We start from the raw sequence: 16,890 nt of genomic DNA, 5'->3' as shown, positions 1-16,890 counted from the left end.
ATCCATAATGTCATCTTACAACCCTTTAAAATGCACAGAACTCTTCTTAGCTTTAGTTTGGATTTTTCTTTATTCTACATCTTAGCCATGCTCTGAAATTTCAGAATGAGAGAGCATTGGTCTTAGATTTTGTGTTATTTTGCTTCCATATGAATAAAAGACTGTATGAACCCTTTTATTCCAAAGGATAAGCTTCAGCCGCCTAAAAGATGGAAAAAAAACACCCAGTAAACACCTTAAAAAAGTCCATGATTCCATCCCACTTGCTTTAAAGCAAAGTCACCATTTGAGCTGTCATAAGCCATCATTTCTGATGAGTTACAGCCTATAACACTTTTAAAGTGATTAATCTAAGATCAAATACAATAGATTCATTTGCATTTTCCCGTGTTTACTCATTCCAAAACTCAACAGATAACACACAGGAAAGGTAATATGATGAAAAGTGAAATGCAGGAGGGGCTGGCTGTGCACCAGAACAGGAAAATGTGGATTAACACGCCAAGGGGAGGATAAGCATCTGACCTTCACTAATCAATTTTAAGAATTAGAAGACCCAGGCATTTAGAAAATGTCATAATCGTAATACCCGATTCAGTCCTTGCTTTATAATTTGGAGAAATCAGCTGCACTTGAAACCTTACCTGCAGCATTTCCTTCACTTGGGCAAAGAGGAATTTGTACTTCGGCATTAATTATTATTTTATTTCCATGCCCTTTTAGATTTCTCCCCATAAATTAACACTCCAATCCCACCTACATTCACTTATTGCACCACCAGGCATTTTTGGGGTGGCTGCAGCTGGATTACAGGCAAAGGGCAGCTCTGCAAAGTGCTCCAGCCTCGGCATAGAGGAATCGGGCTGCAAACAGAAAGCACACACCCCCAGTCCTCCCCATCCATTAAAGACACTAATATCCAGTCCAGATTTAGCATCCTGGCTCAGTCTGAACTTGTACTTGGAATGGGAGGTACACGACAAGAAACAGATGATGCAGAGGTGAGATATGGATGGATCAGACTGTGTGCTTTGAGAGCAAACAAAGGAGATAAAAGCAGCAGGACATTAGCCAAGCAACGCAGGAGCTTAGCTGTCTGTGGTTTGTGGTTAAGAAAAAAAGGTTACACGTTCAAGTAGTAAGAGACAATCTGAGAGACTCTTCAAAACACTGCAGGCGTTGCTGTGCAGTCGGAGCTGGCAGGGATGCTGCTGGCTGTGCGCAGGAGGACAGAGAGCCCAAGAGACACCGGGCAAGGCTGTTTCTGCTCTGCCAGCACAGGCAAAACGTGAGTGACACGTCTGGCTATTTCAGTCACAGTCAGAGGTGATGTCGTTGCCCAAAAACTGTTACTGAGCAAGTTCAGAACCTTCTCAGGAAGGGAGAAGTTATTGCCACCTTTTTCTCATCCAAATTGACCTGACACTGAAAAGCAGAATTCACCTCTAGCAATTATCATGGAATGGTTTCAGGTGGAAAACACCTTTAAGATCGTTGAGTCCAACCATCGATCCAGCCCTGCTAAGTCCACCACCAGACCATGTCCCCAAGTAGGACATCTATTTGTCTTTTAAACCCCTCCAGGGATGGTGACTCAACCCCCTCCCTGGGCAGCCTCTTCCAGTGCTTCACAACCCTATCCATAAAGAAATTCCTTCTAATATCCAACCTAAATCTCCATGGCACGGCTCGAGGCCATTTCCCCTTGTGCTGCCACTGGCTGCCAGGGAGCAGAGCCCAGCACCCACCTCACTACACTCTCCTTTCAGAGAGTTGTAGGCAGTGATGAGGTCTCCTCTCAGCCTCCTTTTCTCCAGACTAAACCACCCCAGCTCTCTCAGCTGCTCCAGGCCTGTGCTCCAAACCCATCACCAGCTTATTATTAACCAGGGAGGGCTGAGATATGTTTGCAGTGACTGTGTGCGATTATGAAATGCAGATGGGCAGAATCACGGGTTATAAGACCATAGCAACACATACAGGAACTTTACAGTTGAACCCTCCTCACCCCTCTCCTCTCAAAAGAGAAAAAAAGAGTAACAAACAACAAACACCCTAAACCCAACCTGAAAAGCTCAGAAAATCCTTGTATGGAACCCAGCAAAAAAAAGCTCATCAGCTCACTGGCAAGAGAAGAGGTTAATGCTCCAGATGAGGGTTAATGAGATGATCTGTGTTTTAGCCTGGATGTTGCCACGAGCTCCCTGTGAAGCCTGAGGTACTCGGGAAAGATGCTGAAGCAGGCACTGGTCATTTAAATTGCAGACATTTTTGGCTTGATTAGGGACCCTTCACCCTGCTTTGATTTGCTGAATGCACTGGACTAATGGCAGGCGGCTCCCGGCTCCCCTCCCCGCTAACCAGGGCGCCAAAGCCTCACCGTGAGTCATGAGAAACAGGAGGTTATTTTTACTCTAATTAAGTACAATTTTTCCAGGACTAGAAATACGCAGGTGTCATTATTAAGTTACCTAATTGTTCCTTTGAAATGGCCACATAATAATGACTTTTCAGTAACGAGAGGAAAAGGGGAAACTGAACTCTCTGCTTTATTATTTTCCTCTTAATCTCCAGTGCAAAAGCAGAGAGCGCCCACCAGTAACTACTGTTCTGAATTATTCATAATTAGTCACACACCATCAAATGCAACTGTGTGATGATCTCAGGTGTGAAAGGCAACAAGTGGTAGAACAGTTCCTTAACCATTAAAATATTATTTCAGCTACAAGGCAGAGAAACAATAGGAGCCCACTTGGGTGCAAGCGATGCCATTTTCTGAAAGGCATCAGTGAACAGGCATCAATCGAGTGCCAAACTGTGAGCTAAGCTGCTCTTCCCATTTAATGCGATTAGAAGGCAAAGACCCCCGTTACTGACAGCTCCCACCATCCTCCTGAAGCGTGCCTGCTAACCTCTGGCCTCTCCCGCACGCTGCTCCGTTGGGGGCCGCACTCGCTTCTGCCATGACATTCACATCCCTGTGTTTCCGAGGCTGCAGAGGCAGATGCACCTGCCCGTGCTCCACTCCGGTGGCCGCAGCAGGAATGGACTAACCCTGATAAACCATTCCCAGATGGACTCAGCGCAGCAGAGAAGAGATGGCGCTGCAGCCCCTGTGCCATGGAGCCAAACAGGATCTCCAGCAATACAGAGCTCTCTGGAAAGGAAGGCTTTGCTCTCTCCCAACGCAGAGACGGAGAATCAAGTTGTATGAATGTGACATAAAACATGTTTGAAGGGTGGAAGACCCCCGGGACATCCACTCACTTCTCATTCTTTTATCCATTTTTTAAATGCACAGCAGAACAAGAAACTGTAATAAAAAGGAACTTCACTTTCAGTCCTTCAGACTGTAACACCGGGCCAGGGCTTCCCCACCGGAAAACATTCCTTCCTCAAATCTCATCTCAATCTCCCCTCTTTCAGCTTAAAACCCTTCCTCCTCATCCTATCCCTGCACACAAGGGCCCCTCCCCAACTTTCCTGGAGCCCCTTTAGGTGCTGGAGGCTGCTCCAAGGCTTTCCTGGACTCCAGGCAGTACGCAGGGAAGGCAGCCAGGCGATTCTAGCTCTGTGCAGCAGAGGGAAGCAGCAAGCGCTGTAACGCCGAGCAGCCGCTCCACTGTCATGCACTAAAGACTTAATTATGTTCTCAAACAAAATACAATGAACTCTGTCATAAGTAATCACACAAGAGACCACGGAGTCGGTAGCTTAGCAGAAGTGGCCATCTACGAACGATGAAGGAGAATTTTCTCTGGCTTTAGGGAGAACTTACTGAGCTCTGAAAAGAAAGCAGTAAAGTGGAATACAAGGGTTCTTGCTTTACTTATAGAAACCTGCCTTCACGTGCTGGTGTTTTACCAGGAAAACTTGGAAAAATTGAAAAACTTCCTCTAATCTCAAAGGAATTACGCCTTAAGGGTCTGCTTTAGTAAATGAAAACACACCCCCACGGTCAGGTACAGGCAGAGAGAGGAGGGACTATTTTGCTTACAGTGTATTTTTGTGTTTAAAGCATGGCCATTTTATGTTTTATTTGAGTGCAATTTGCCTCCACAGGAACTAAGCATTGCATAACTCCCTTTTGGTATGACATACTTCCTTTTCTCCATAGTTCACGTATTTGTCATTGGAAAAAAACCCAGAATAATTTAATGCATTTCATCACATACAAAATCTTTCACTTTCAGAGCAGGCAACAGAGCTACAGAAGTTTTTCTTACCAGTGGATCATAACTCCCAAACAAGTATGGAAGAGGATTATGACATCCAGAATCGTACTTCAACCTGGGCAACAGAAAGTTTAACTCTCCTGCTCTGAGGCCACTTGTAGAAGAATGCTTCAAAGTCAAACATGCCCTCAAAATTCACAGATAAATTATCCACAGTCATTCCTTTTTACTCTTCATTAAAATAAATCAAAGGAATAAAGAACACTAGGACACTGTTTAGGCTGCAGGAAACCACTCACCTGGATGGAGAATTCAAGACAGGCCAAATTTACTCCTCCAAGTTACATCTTCTCCCGTGTAACTGCCTCAAAACCAAATTCAAAGCGCAGTGTGTTCTTCTCAGAATTCCTGCAAAGTGAGGATCCAACTTCTGCTTGGAGAAAGTGTGACTGTAACATAAATCCATAGAATGGGATAACTGGATCGTATGGACTCACCCATGACTTTTCATTGCAAAAGATGTAACAAAATCCAGAGCAGGCAGTGAAGTACTGAGCTGGTGAAGGGTCTGGAGAACCGGTGTGATGAGGAGCAGCTGCGGGAACTGCTATTGTTTAGTCTGGAGAAAGGGAGGCTGAGGGGCAGCTCCTGAGAGGAGGGTGTGGGCAGGTGGGGGCTGGGCTCTGCTCTGCTCCCAAGGAACAGGACAAGAGGAAACGGCCTCAAGTTGTGCCAGGGAAGGTTTAGATTGGGTAACAGGAAAAAATTCTTTACTGCAAGAGTGGTGAAGCATTGGCCCAGGCTGCCCAGGGCAGTGGGGAGTCTCCATCCCTGGAGGGGCTCAGAATATGTGGACGTGGCACTTTGGGACGTAATTTAGCAGGCACGGCAGGGCTGGGTCGATGGTGGGGCTGGATGAGCCTAGAGCTCTTTTCCAACCACAATGATCCTATCTATAATTAGCATAGCACTCACCAGGCGTTTGTGCTTCAGCCTCCAGCCGGATCACTTCATGCTTCGAGTCCTTTTTATGCCTCCATGCTCAAGGAGCTGAAGTAGACAATTCCTGGAGGATGCTATAAAGAAGATTTGTGAGGAAGGGAGGCAGAAGACGACAAACCACGTAACGATAATTATGAAGTTATTAGAAGCACACATAGTATGAGAAAAGCTTAAAAGGAAATTGCTTTGAAAGACAGATTTTTACTTTCCTCAACACTTAAGATAAAATAATATTAAATAACTGCTGTCTCAAGTTAGAACTAAAGGTTAAAAGATAGCAATTACTGATTATTTAAAGGGTAGCTGTAACGAACCAAGATAAAAAGACATGCCACCTTTTAAAGCCAGATACTATATTTTAGCCAGCAATGTGACTTTAGCCGAGTGCGAGCAGGAGACTCCACTTCCATTAGAAGCAAAGCCGTGACTTGCAATAAAGTTCTTCCAGTAACAGAAGCCTACAGTGCTCCCGCTCATAGCACTGTTTGTGCTCTCCAGATCAGCACACAGATGGTTTTTCATACAAAGTTTGTATTCCACGTGCAGTTAAACACACACACACTTTAATAAATTCCGGAGTTTTAGAGGAAGACATAAAGCCAACTCTTCCAGTGTTGTGTTGGTGAAATCTGCGCTGCAGGTGACACGACTTTGATGTAAAAAAAACGTAAACCCAATCAAATTATTGTGTACTACATTATATCACCAAAGCAGAACATCATATCAGCCTTTTAGAACATAATATTCAGCAAGGGAATAAACCCTATAAATTCAGGAAAAGAACTACATCGAGTGATTTTCTGTAGTCTCTGATTTCAAAGCCAATAATGACACGATATGAAGTATTTTCATGTAGCTTTTAAAATCTAGAAAATATATACAATGGAATAAAAAAAAAGCACGAGAAAGCACATCATTAATAAGAAAAATTCCTTTTCTTAGGAGGTTTCTGTTGGGCAATTCAAGGATTCAAAAATGTTAACTTCAGCCTTGCTGAGTAAAAGTAATTATTTTCCCTTAAGTCAGCTGATTTCTGGTCTCCTCCATCACCATCTCTTGTTATTTAGGACATCACATAACTGGCCTTGATTGTGTTATAGTGTTAAAAGAATGAAATTCCAATTTAGAAGATGCTTAGCAGTCAAAAACCTTTGGCGTGTCAGCTTGCTTAGAGGGAAACGCCTGCTTTGATGTTGCTGTGTCACAGTTCCACCTTCAGAGGCTGAAAGCGTCCAATAGTCAGCGATGAATGCGCCTGGTTAGCAACTTTAAAACCAGGTTTAACACCAAGCCTGCGTAAGAATGTTGTCTCCTGGATGGTCTGGGGCCCCTTACTTATTAGGAGGCTGCGGTTACACCAAACCAACCTTTTCCTGAGGGGAATTGTGAAGAAAGAAGACATTTTCACATAAGTCATCAACATCGTCTCTATCTTGATAAGTTCTGTATCCACCAGTATCACTGGTCTCCTGTTGATCTTTGAGGGAGGACGTTGGGGAGAATGGTCAATGTGGATCTGAACGGGGGAGCAGGAGAGGGACTGCGGCGCTCCCGAGATGCAGGCGAGGCTCTGTGTATTGCGGAGTTCTCCACAACCAGCTTTCTGCTACAGATAAGGCAGAACTCCCTACCCCTTGTCTCATTTCTCCAACAGCAAGCATTAAACAGCACAAAGATAAGGAACTTTTGCCTGGCTGGGGGTTACGATTGATTTGTGAATTCTGATGCAGGACTTTAAAGTTGGAGCTTTGATTCTGCATGGGGCAGAGAAGAGTGTGTTCAGAGAGCTGTCGAAAGCTTCTCATCTACCTGGGCACTCAGTACCAGCACAGATCTGACGGAAGGCACCGAAGAACTAGCTCCGAGTTCTAATTTCCTGTGTGCAGTACACACTCTATAACACGCAGAACATGCTCTCCCTCCCCCTCAGGTTTGGGTTTGGGTTTTTTTTCAGAGCCAGGTAATTCCAGTCTTCCATAATGTGGATGATGCGAACAGAGGTACTGCTCACACTTTCCAAACCAGCACACTTAGAACTGCTGCTTACAACACTTATTCTTTAGTGATAGCATGCTCAGGCTTGAACCAAATCACCTACCGGGCAGCACAAACAGAAGATATTGCACCCCTACCAAGAAACAGCTATAGACTTGCAGAAACACCGATAATCTCATTCCACAGCACAAGACGCGAGGTTCCCATCACTAGTGGCTGAAAAGAAAGGCATAAACCCCCCGACTTCAGTTTTAGCCCATCTGGGGATCCATCAGCCGAGTCCATAGTTACCACACGCTCTCACAGACAGCTCACCTGAGGACTCTGGAGCACAGCAACTCCAGCCAACAGATGATTAATATGTCAACAAAATAGTTCTCTGCCTTCACTCTCATACCAGATGGGAAACATTTATTACACTGTCCCTTTCCAGTCTGATGTTACTGAGATGCCAGATAAGGGGATCTAACCTCAGCTGTCCCATATTGTCATTTTAATTAAAGCCATATCCTGTAGAACAGCTATGTGTGCTGAAGCCCTGATAAGATCCTATTACCAGAAAGGAGCAAATTTGTGATGCTATCTGGGCCAGCCCATGATTATCTGCCAGAACAAAAGGAATGTTATTAAACAAACTCTGCTAGATCACTGTGAGAGGACAGAATGAAACCCATGGTCCAGTGAAATCCCTTATCTCCCAGGGGTCACACCTGCATGCAATCGCTGCTGAAAGCCAGAGCAGAGAGGGACAAAGAGGAGGAGCTGCTGCCTGGAAAGCTTTGTTCCTTTCCTGCAATTTATTAGTAGGAGAAATACCAATATCAATTAACTCCTAGGAGATGATAGGTTCTTAAGTACATATTCAAAAGTCCCATTAAACCCCAAAGTGACTCTATTTGCTTTTCTAAACACAGCCATTACTTTTTAGGAAGGAAGGGTTACACCATCTCTCTTACCTCTCAGGTTTAATGATCTCCTGTGGAACAAAAGCAGTGGGAGGGAGTTGCCACACTGCAATCCCTCTACCTCAACTTCATTCTTTCACTTCTCTGCCTCAGCAAACCACACGCCGGCTCCCTTCAGGCAGATCCTGGTCCTTCTGCAGCCAGAAATAAATTCAGGTCAAATAAATTCAGTTTTAAACTTAAGTTGAAAGAGAGAATAGTTTCCTGGTCAATAGTCAGATCCAAGGCATCAGCAGCTTCTCTAAAATGCATTGTTTTATCTCAAAATAATTAATGAAAGAACAGTCACTGAAGGGAGCTGGCTGCTGATAAAACCAACGTTCACAATAAACTCAAGTACAGTAGCAGGTACATTGTATAAATTAAGCAGAATTTAATGAACTGGTCTTTAAATAATAGTTTTATCTGCCTCATCCATATGTATTTTGATAGGATAACAAATACAGACATGGTTTAAAAGGGGTGCCGGTTCTGTTTGATGTGTTCTCATATCTCACTCTGATTGTAGCAAAGCCTTGTGCCAGGGCCCTCCGTGACCGCCTGCTGTCGATCTGCGTTCCAGCAGCTCCATCTGTCGATGGAGAGCAGGGCCATGTACAGAGCATCCACCAGTGGCCAGACCAGGTGAGCTTTGTGCCCGAAAGCAGCGTCTCCAGTGTCTCACAGAACTCAGGTCCTACGGTTTTGTTTACACTCGATCGTGTTGTGACACTGGAGCCGCGCTTTGACATCACACATGCAAGAGTGAGAGAGGGTAATCCTCGCCACTGCGCCTGCCGGAGCTGCTCTGGACCTCCTGCTTAGACCTGCACATTCTCCTTGTGTTTTTTGAAGCATGTGGAAACAGGAACCGGCTTCAACCGAACAAACCCTGGCGTTATCGCTGCTGTCTCGCAGCTGTCCTTGCCGATCCTTGTGACCGAGGTCCTGTGTGAACCCACTGAGTTTGGATTGTGAGAAGCATTCCAGAGAAGTTCTCGTGAGGCAAAGACACTGGTGTTTGCCTCCTGGCGATTCAGTGATGAATTTAATCCAGCAAGAAATTTCTGTGGCAGCATTGGCTGCGACCAACATCAGCACAAGGGGTAAGCATTCCAGATTCCATTTTAACTTCGCACATTAATTGTTGGTTGCAGTAACATCTTAGAGTAATATTTTTTTTCTTTTGCCCTCATTCCCAAATTTATATTGTAGAGAAACCATAAACAAGCCAAAGAAATTGTCTTCTTCTCATTTTCTCTTAGGCCGCCCCTAAATAATATTTAATTTTATTTAACACAACTGTTGGAACTGAATTTCCAATAGAGAAGCACTTGTACATTTCAACCAGTTTTAAACACATACTTGTGGTCTCAAAATCTTCAACAAAAACTGAGTATCTCCCCAAGCATCAAGGATTTGACAGTGGGACAGGATGACCGTAGAGGTGTTTTCCAGCGTTAATGACTCTATGAATCATTTCTGTGTGTTAAACTGCAGTGGAGAGGTGAGAATTCTGCTTGTGCTCAGCATTAAAATCACAAGAAGTCACCTTTAATTTCGAATAATTTATAAAAAAATACACAGCTCCCTCAAACTAAAGAAGGGGAAAACACCAACAGAATAAAATGCGATTACATACATAATTAGCCAGGATATTCAGAATATCATCTCCTCTTCCAAGAAGTACCAGGGGACCTCAGGAACTTACACCATCTGCTTTTGCTGTTGCAGTTGGCATGTGTGCACCTGATTTAGAAAGCTAAGTAAGATAAGGATTTACATGAATATCAGTAATAACACCTACAGGGAATTGTATTTTAAATGATAGAAATAAAGAGTTAAGAAAGAGAAAAAGGCAGGGTGATATTTCCTCCCTCTATCCGCTTAGCTAACTGACTCCAGGATGGATTTGCATGCAGGCAGCTCCTCGTTTCAGCCAGGATCCCATCCTGTTGGGAGAACGGATATTCTCACTGGATGGCTCATCCATGAAGCTGACATTTCTGAACCAGGGAACGCTGTGTCACTGGCACAAGGCAGCAGTAAAACAAGAAGCTCAGCAGCAGCGACAATCTGCCAGCTCTGCTCCAAAAATATCAAGACTCCCTTCTCCTCCTCCCTACCAGCAGAGCTGTTCTCAGCTCCTAGCGTGGATTTCCTCAGGTGAAATGCAGATGGACAAAACACTGTACAAAACACAGCGAGCCTAGCAGATAATTACCCGCTGCAAGGACCAGAAGCAGCCCAGATAATTCAAAACTACTTACCAACACCGCTATCAAAAATAAATAAATAAAGCATAAGCTGCTCCAATTCATTACTGTTTATTTATCCTTTGAGTGCACTATACACAGCTGTTAAATGGCCAATAAATACCTCCCATTCCAGCGCGCTCCTCAGACTCGGGACTGCCCTGGCCACACCTAATGTCAAGCTGGTTTTGCACAGAAGAACCTCTGTACTGGACTGAGCTCATGACACAATCCATCCTACCTCCTTTTTCCAGGAAAGGTGCAAACCAGGCATTTTAAAGCATCCTGGGGAGCTACTACAAAACAAGGAAAACTTGTTGTTGCCTTGACAGATGTTTATGCCAAGAAATATGAACGTCCACAGACCTTCTAACGTGGTTTTATGTGATTGTAAGTGCTCTTGTTTAAATATGATGTCTGTAATATTACATATCAGGATCTTTTTAATAAGCATATCCAACATGACACTGTGGGACTGGTTACTGACAGAAAGCCTACTTGGATGCAATTTTAAGGACATATGCATTGCTTCTCATGAAGACAGTTCAGAACCATCTGCAGCTCTTTCAGGCGGACAGAAAGCAACAACAGGAACCTACACAGATTCTGTCCTAAGGATAAGAAAATCGATTCCCCCCTCTCAACGCACCATCAGCTGAGGTAATGTGTTTAATATAAACAGGAGTGGGGCTAAACTTAGTCACAGAATCATGGAATGGTTTGGACTGGAAGGGACCTCAAAGCCCATCCAGTTCCACCCTCCTTTCATGGGCAGGGACACCTCCCACTGGATCAGGGGGCTCCAAGCCCCATCCAACCTGGCTCCAGCCTGGGAAACCTGATCCCAATACCCTGCCGGCTCCTCTGGCTCTATCACACTGTCGGTGTGTTCAGAGCCAGGCCAACGGCATCAGAAACACCTGCGACATTGTTCAATGTTGGGTTACGACGGCAGTGCAGTTTTAGAACATTTTCATGTCTTGCCTGGCTGAAAAGCTAACTATTCAAAAACAGAACCTGGCCAAAGATTAGAAGTTAGATGCCATCAAGTGAGCATTTTCTTTAGCATAGTCATAAGGAGCTTTTGGGCAGTGAGTCAGAGGAAATGCTGTGTGTCTGTCATTGGGGGCTTCTAATCTGCCTCTTACCATACTTCTTGTTTACCTACACACGGACGCAGGCTGGTTTTTAATTGCCTTTTATGCTTTTTTTCCTTTGGTCTGCCTGATTTAAGAGTTTAATGAACATTAGAGCCCAAAACAACACAAAGTCTTGAACTTACCAAAAGGACTGAAACAGCTGCTTACAAAACATCTGCATAAACAAAGCCTAATGATGTCTAAAAAGGCAACCCCATAAATGAGAGAAGAAAGCAGAGAGGATGATTAACAATGCTAAACAATATCAGTAGCCACACGGGTGAGAAAAAATCCGATAGTTGCTCTTTATGTTCTCACCACCATGATCAAGAGTCTGGAGGCAGGAACAGATGCTTAGAAAAAGTCCCATTTTAACCACTAATTTCAGTGTAACCCTCTCTGGAGGGGAATTCTCCAGCTCACTCAGGCTCTCCGCACCAGTCGGCTACTTAGTGAAGGAGGTGACATCCAATTTTCATGAAATCCATCCTGCAGCTGCTAAAGCATCGCTTAATGTGAATAGCTGAAAAGGGTGTGACAGTTCTGGAGACAAAACTGAGACTTATCCTCACCCATGGAATAAATAATACCAGAACCCTAGGCTGATTTCTGTCAGAGACCACATTAATTCTGTCTGTTACCTCATCCAAAAATAGCCTGGCATTCTGGCACTCGCGCCACACAGGAGATAAAGTGCGTCCTGCTCATTCACACTCCCAGCAAGCACCATGTGTTTCATTTAAAGCTCTTAAACGAAACAGTAAACCTTCACTAAACGCAGTTCTTCTGGTAAGTTAGGAGAGTGCAAACACTACGCAGGGTTAAACACAGCCATGTGGTGAGCACGGTACTCAGTGTGCATCAGAGGAGGCTCCAGCGATTTCTGTGGCGCTAAACACTCATTTCTTTTTACCATGTAAAACACCAACAATTCAGTAACGCCCATGACTCTTACTAATGCGACTTTGCATTTCAGGTAGAATTAGCAGCGATGTTCTCTCCCGTTGAGGGTCACAGATGCGAGGGATTGGGTGCACGATCTAAGTTACTTCAACACAGAAGCTGAGATTAAGTCAGATCCCATCTCCAGTCCACTGCAGTTCACAGTGTTTCTGGATAAACGTTTTCTGTAAGAACCCATACGGACAGTTTATCTTCTTAGGCACAAATGCAAATACTCAGACTCCAGCGATCCTTCCAGCATAAGCGGTACCTGTCACCCGCAAACTCATCTCTAACTGGTGTTGCACACGTCAGGCAGTGAATTACTTTTTCTCTCCTCTACAGCCAAACTTTTCTACTGACTCTCAATGAAAAAAAATTAGTGGGTAGCTCTTTCTAACTGCGAGTCCCATAAATGCAAACCTAATCTTGAGATTTCCCTTCAAATATTCAGTAACACAAAAAAGAGGCCGCCTTTAATTGCTCGCATCTCATTTTAATAGAGCAAACCACAAGATCATAACTATGAGAGGGAGAATGGAAGCTAATTCCTCTCCTACCATCAAACTCTATTTTTTTGTGCGAGAAAGAGGTAAATTGCTAAAAAAAAAAAAAGAAGTATTGACAAGGTCTGAAAATCACAATTCCTTAATAAACTGAAACTTGAGAATTCAAGAATCTATTTAGCTCGAGTTGAAGGAGAAGACAAAGTGAAACAGTTCAATGTCATCAAGGAGGCTGTCAGGAAATAACTGGCCTAAAGACTCAGCTATCAGGACTTGCAGTTTTTAGTATCTGCATATATATTAAATGTATAATGTAATACATACATAGCAAAATCTTAAATCTTGATGCATCAGCAGTCAGTGCTTTCCACATTCAATTTTGCCTTTTGCACCAGAGTGTTTTGTGCAAGAAAGGTTTTAGTTTCCCATTCAACGTAGATGTGAGTCTACGTGAAGTGACAATGAGAGGTATAAAACCAAAGCAGCAAGACCAGTTCACTCTGTACACATCCTAACGCCCTCCCCTTTCCTTCCCTTCCTCCCCAAAAGATCTGATTTCTATCTGTTCCATTCCACTGAAACAAAAACAAAATAATTCTGAATAGCCCTATGCACTGGCACATTACCTTGTAGAAATAATTCAATTAAAACTTTGATAATAGCACCTTGTTGACACGGTTTGCTGTGCAGAGGATGAAGAACTGTGCTTTGGAGTGAAGATGTGCATCTTGGGCCATTCTGGCTACAGCAAGGAGCTGTTTTTTCCCTTTTCCACACGAATGCGTATTGCCCTTTGGGGAACGTTCAACCTTGTCAAAACAAAGGCATTGTAGATTTTTAAGGAACAGTTGTGTGAGCAAGCAGGACAACATTTATAAAGACTAAGCATGAGATATGAAAATTCAGGTTGTGTTATAAAACGGAGTCAGAAAGACATGTATTTTGCAATATATTTATGTGTGTATATATATACACACACATCATATTTACTTCTTTCCTATTCTGATAACACAGGCATGGGTGAATTCAGGAAATAAAGCCATAATTCTCACTATGGTTACAGTAATGCTGTTGCAGAAAGCCAGGAGCAGAAGATACTCTCACTACATCATCCCCATTCCTTGAGCTCAGAGCTCCAGACGCTGAATCATTCCAGTTCTGCGTTTTTTCCTTCCTTCTTACAACACTCACTTTTTCTTTCCTACTTACAACACTCACTGCTTTATCTGCTTTCTTCGGCCTCTTTCCACTTCTTTAATCTGCATTCATGAGGAGTGAGCGAGCTTTTCAAGGCTGTAAGAAGTCAGACTTCATGCTTTTTAAAGTATTTCTGTTCTGTGTCTCCGATTAAAAATAATTTTCAAAGGGCCAGCCCAGCTTAGCAACGCGCACCACTGACTTCTCAGGTGCTTATCGAAGGCACCCTGCAGACCAGAGCACCCCACCTACGGCTCGATTTACTCTTCAGTGCTCAGCCAGGGAAAGGGAGCTGCAAGCTGGAAAGTTTAGGGCTCGGAGGAAAGAAGAAACATGAAGATTTTCCCCCTCTCCTGCTTGCCCTGCCTCTATTCCTGCTGCCCACTTGCAGCTCAGATATGACACAATGGAGATTTGTCCGGCCTTCCCTACTATTCAGGGCATTTTAACCCTTCCACAGCGCTGCTTTAGAATTATCCAAAGTGTTGCTTAGGTTCCCAGGACGGAATCCCTCCAGCGCAGGAAGGATGCTGCAGACACGGGAAAATGCCTCCAAGAGGCATCATCAATCCAACACGGGAGCCTAGAGCTGATAGCTGGAAGTCTCAAAATGGAATACTTCAGGGTTTATTCACCTCTAGGCTTGGGCAATGGCTAAGGAAAAGAAATCAGAATTTCACTTTGGAATTTAGCTACATAATTTATTCAAGTCCAGTCTTCGGTGCCTAAGCTCATGATCACACGGGAACGAGTCGGGATCGACTCGTCCGGGCAGCACATTGACCATCGCTAAAGGCAACAGCAACCAGGAGCATTAAAAGAGAAAGGGTTTTCTCCTAATCGTTGTTCTCAAAGGAAAAAATCCCTTTCCTGACTTTCCTTCCAAAAGGGAGAGCAGAGACGTATTTCCCTATCACGATGGAGCGTCACTATTGTCAAGTTCCATGAGGCAGCTTTCGAAAGCAGACAAGCTGGTTCATAAATTTTTCAGTAGCTATGATCAGAATTAAAGCCAGTGTGGAATAATTTCAGAGAGGCAGGAGAACGTGGGATTTTTTTTTTTTTCCTGGTTGGTATAAAGCAAAAGTGCCACAGGAGATGCTTCTGACATCAACAGGCGTTTTAATTGCCATGAGTGTCTGCGGCATATTAAAAATTTCATATCAGAATGCTAATGCTTAACAGCCTACAAAAGACGTTTTCCCCAAGGGTTTATAACTGGTTTGTAAATTAAAACCAACATAGGAGGTAACGTGCAATAAACCCAACAAGGCACCCACATATCCTACAGAGTCAGTGATGGGCCAAGGACTTGTTTCTCACATATCATGAAAAGGTAAATTCTTCACGTAAAGCAGGAAAACTGCTTATTTTGGGGACATTCTGAACGTTTCAATATTACCTCTTAGGTCTCTCAAACCAATTATTTACCGACAAATAGATTGTTGTGATGAGGTTGTGGCTGAAAGCTGACAGTGAGCAACAAAGCAATGCTCCCAGATTGAAGTGATCAAGGCTGAGCATCTTTGTGGCTTCTTTGAGATGGGAGCATCTCAGAGCCATAACGGACAGGCAAGCTCTGAAGAGAAGTTCATCAGATCACTGATGTGGAAATCTCTGTCTAATTTTAATTTAACGGAGCAGAAACGCTTGAAATTTCACAGTGAGAAATCCCTGAAAAGAGCAAGTGCTGAAAACCCCTTAGTGAACGCAACCATTTACTAAGAAAAAAGACCAAATATTCAGAATACAGGATACAACAAAGAACCTGCGCCAGGGTGGACATTCTGCCAATTACAAAACACAGGAATCTTACAATTAAATTCCTTTTGGGTGCACAGCTTTGCCTCTATAACTTTTAAATCCCTGAAAGAACATAAAGTTAAAATTTTAATGGCATTTCAGCAGAACCTCTTTGAATTTTGTATTAGATCTCAATTTAGCCTCTGGTAAAGCCTTTAGAAAAAAAAAATCCTGATGCTTAAAAATGCAATAATCATACAGGAACCTTCCACAGTCAGCATCAAATGGAATAAAAGATATTTTATTAATGATACAATTCACAAAATTACTAGTCTTGCCACTCTCTTCCTACAAGAGATTCTTCCTCCGCTCTATTATATTGCACAGACATTTGCTACTGGTGTTTGTTCTGTATGATTTAACCTCCTGATTGCTTCCAGTGCTTAATGAAATCGTGTGCTTTCACTAACAATGAATGAGGCATTGGCCATAATAAGGACATCCTGGTCAAGAGTCTCCACTGAAGAGTCAGTGAGAGATCATTCCTCACGAGCTCAGCTGCAGATGAACCCAAAGGCTAAAACAGACGGCGCATTGGCAAGACACTTGATTTCAGTGGAATGATGTACACGGAAGCCCTGGTTGGGCTCAACCTCGTAAGCATTTTGATAAAGATATTTTATACAGGCTGAACGATACATGAAGTGGGGTTTTTTAATGGTTTAGGGAACTCATAGACTCATAGAATCACAGAAAGGTTCGGGCTCGGAGGGACCTCAAAGCCCACCCAGTTATCACACACACAACTGCCTGCAAACATGCTCAGTGCATCATTAGGGAAAACAAATGAAAAGTTGAAAAGGAAAAAGAGAGATTTACAAACATTTCCACACTGGATGTTAAATATGAAAGAATAAGAAAGCCTTTTCTTTCCCCCATGAATACTTACAAAGCAACAATTATATGCAATTGCGGTTTAGAAACTCTCTTCC

The 16,890-nt window shown here is 43.4% G+C and overlaps 1 protein-coding gene across 2 annotated transcripts in view; it reads right to left on the bottom strand.

Moving 5' to 3' along the window:
* Positions 1 to 16,890, bottom strand: part of UNC5D (unc-5 netrin receptor D) — a 152,157-nt gene extending 135,267 nt beyond the window's left edge. Inside the window, exon 1 of one of the 2 annotated variants that reach the window (XM_054088979.1) lies at positions 16,848 to 16,890. The gene's annotated coding sequence lies outside the window, so the exon portion shown is untranslated. Of the gene's footprint in view, positions 1 to 4,474; positions 4,620 to 16,847 lie in introns of those variants that run through there. The other variant, XM_054088978.1, reaches the window with a different exon arrangement.

This window comes from Cuculus canorus, chromosome 26, assembly GCF_017976375.1.
Source record: "Cuculus canorus isolate bCucCan1 chromosome 26, bCucCan1.pri, whole genome shotgun sequence".
Taxonomy (NCBI): domain Eukaryota; kingdom Metazoa; phylum Chordata; class Aves; order Cuculiformes; family Cuculidae; genus Cuculus; species Cuculus canorus.
Note: the sequence above shows the minus strand (reverse complement) of the source record. Positions and strands in the feature narration are given on the sequence as shown.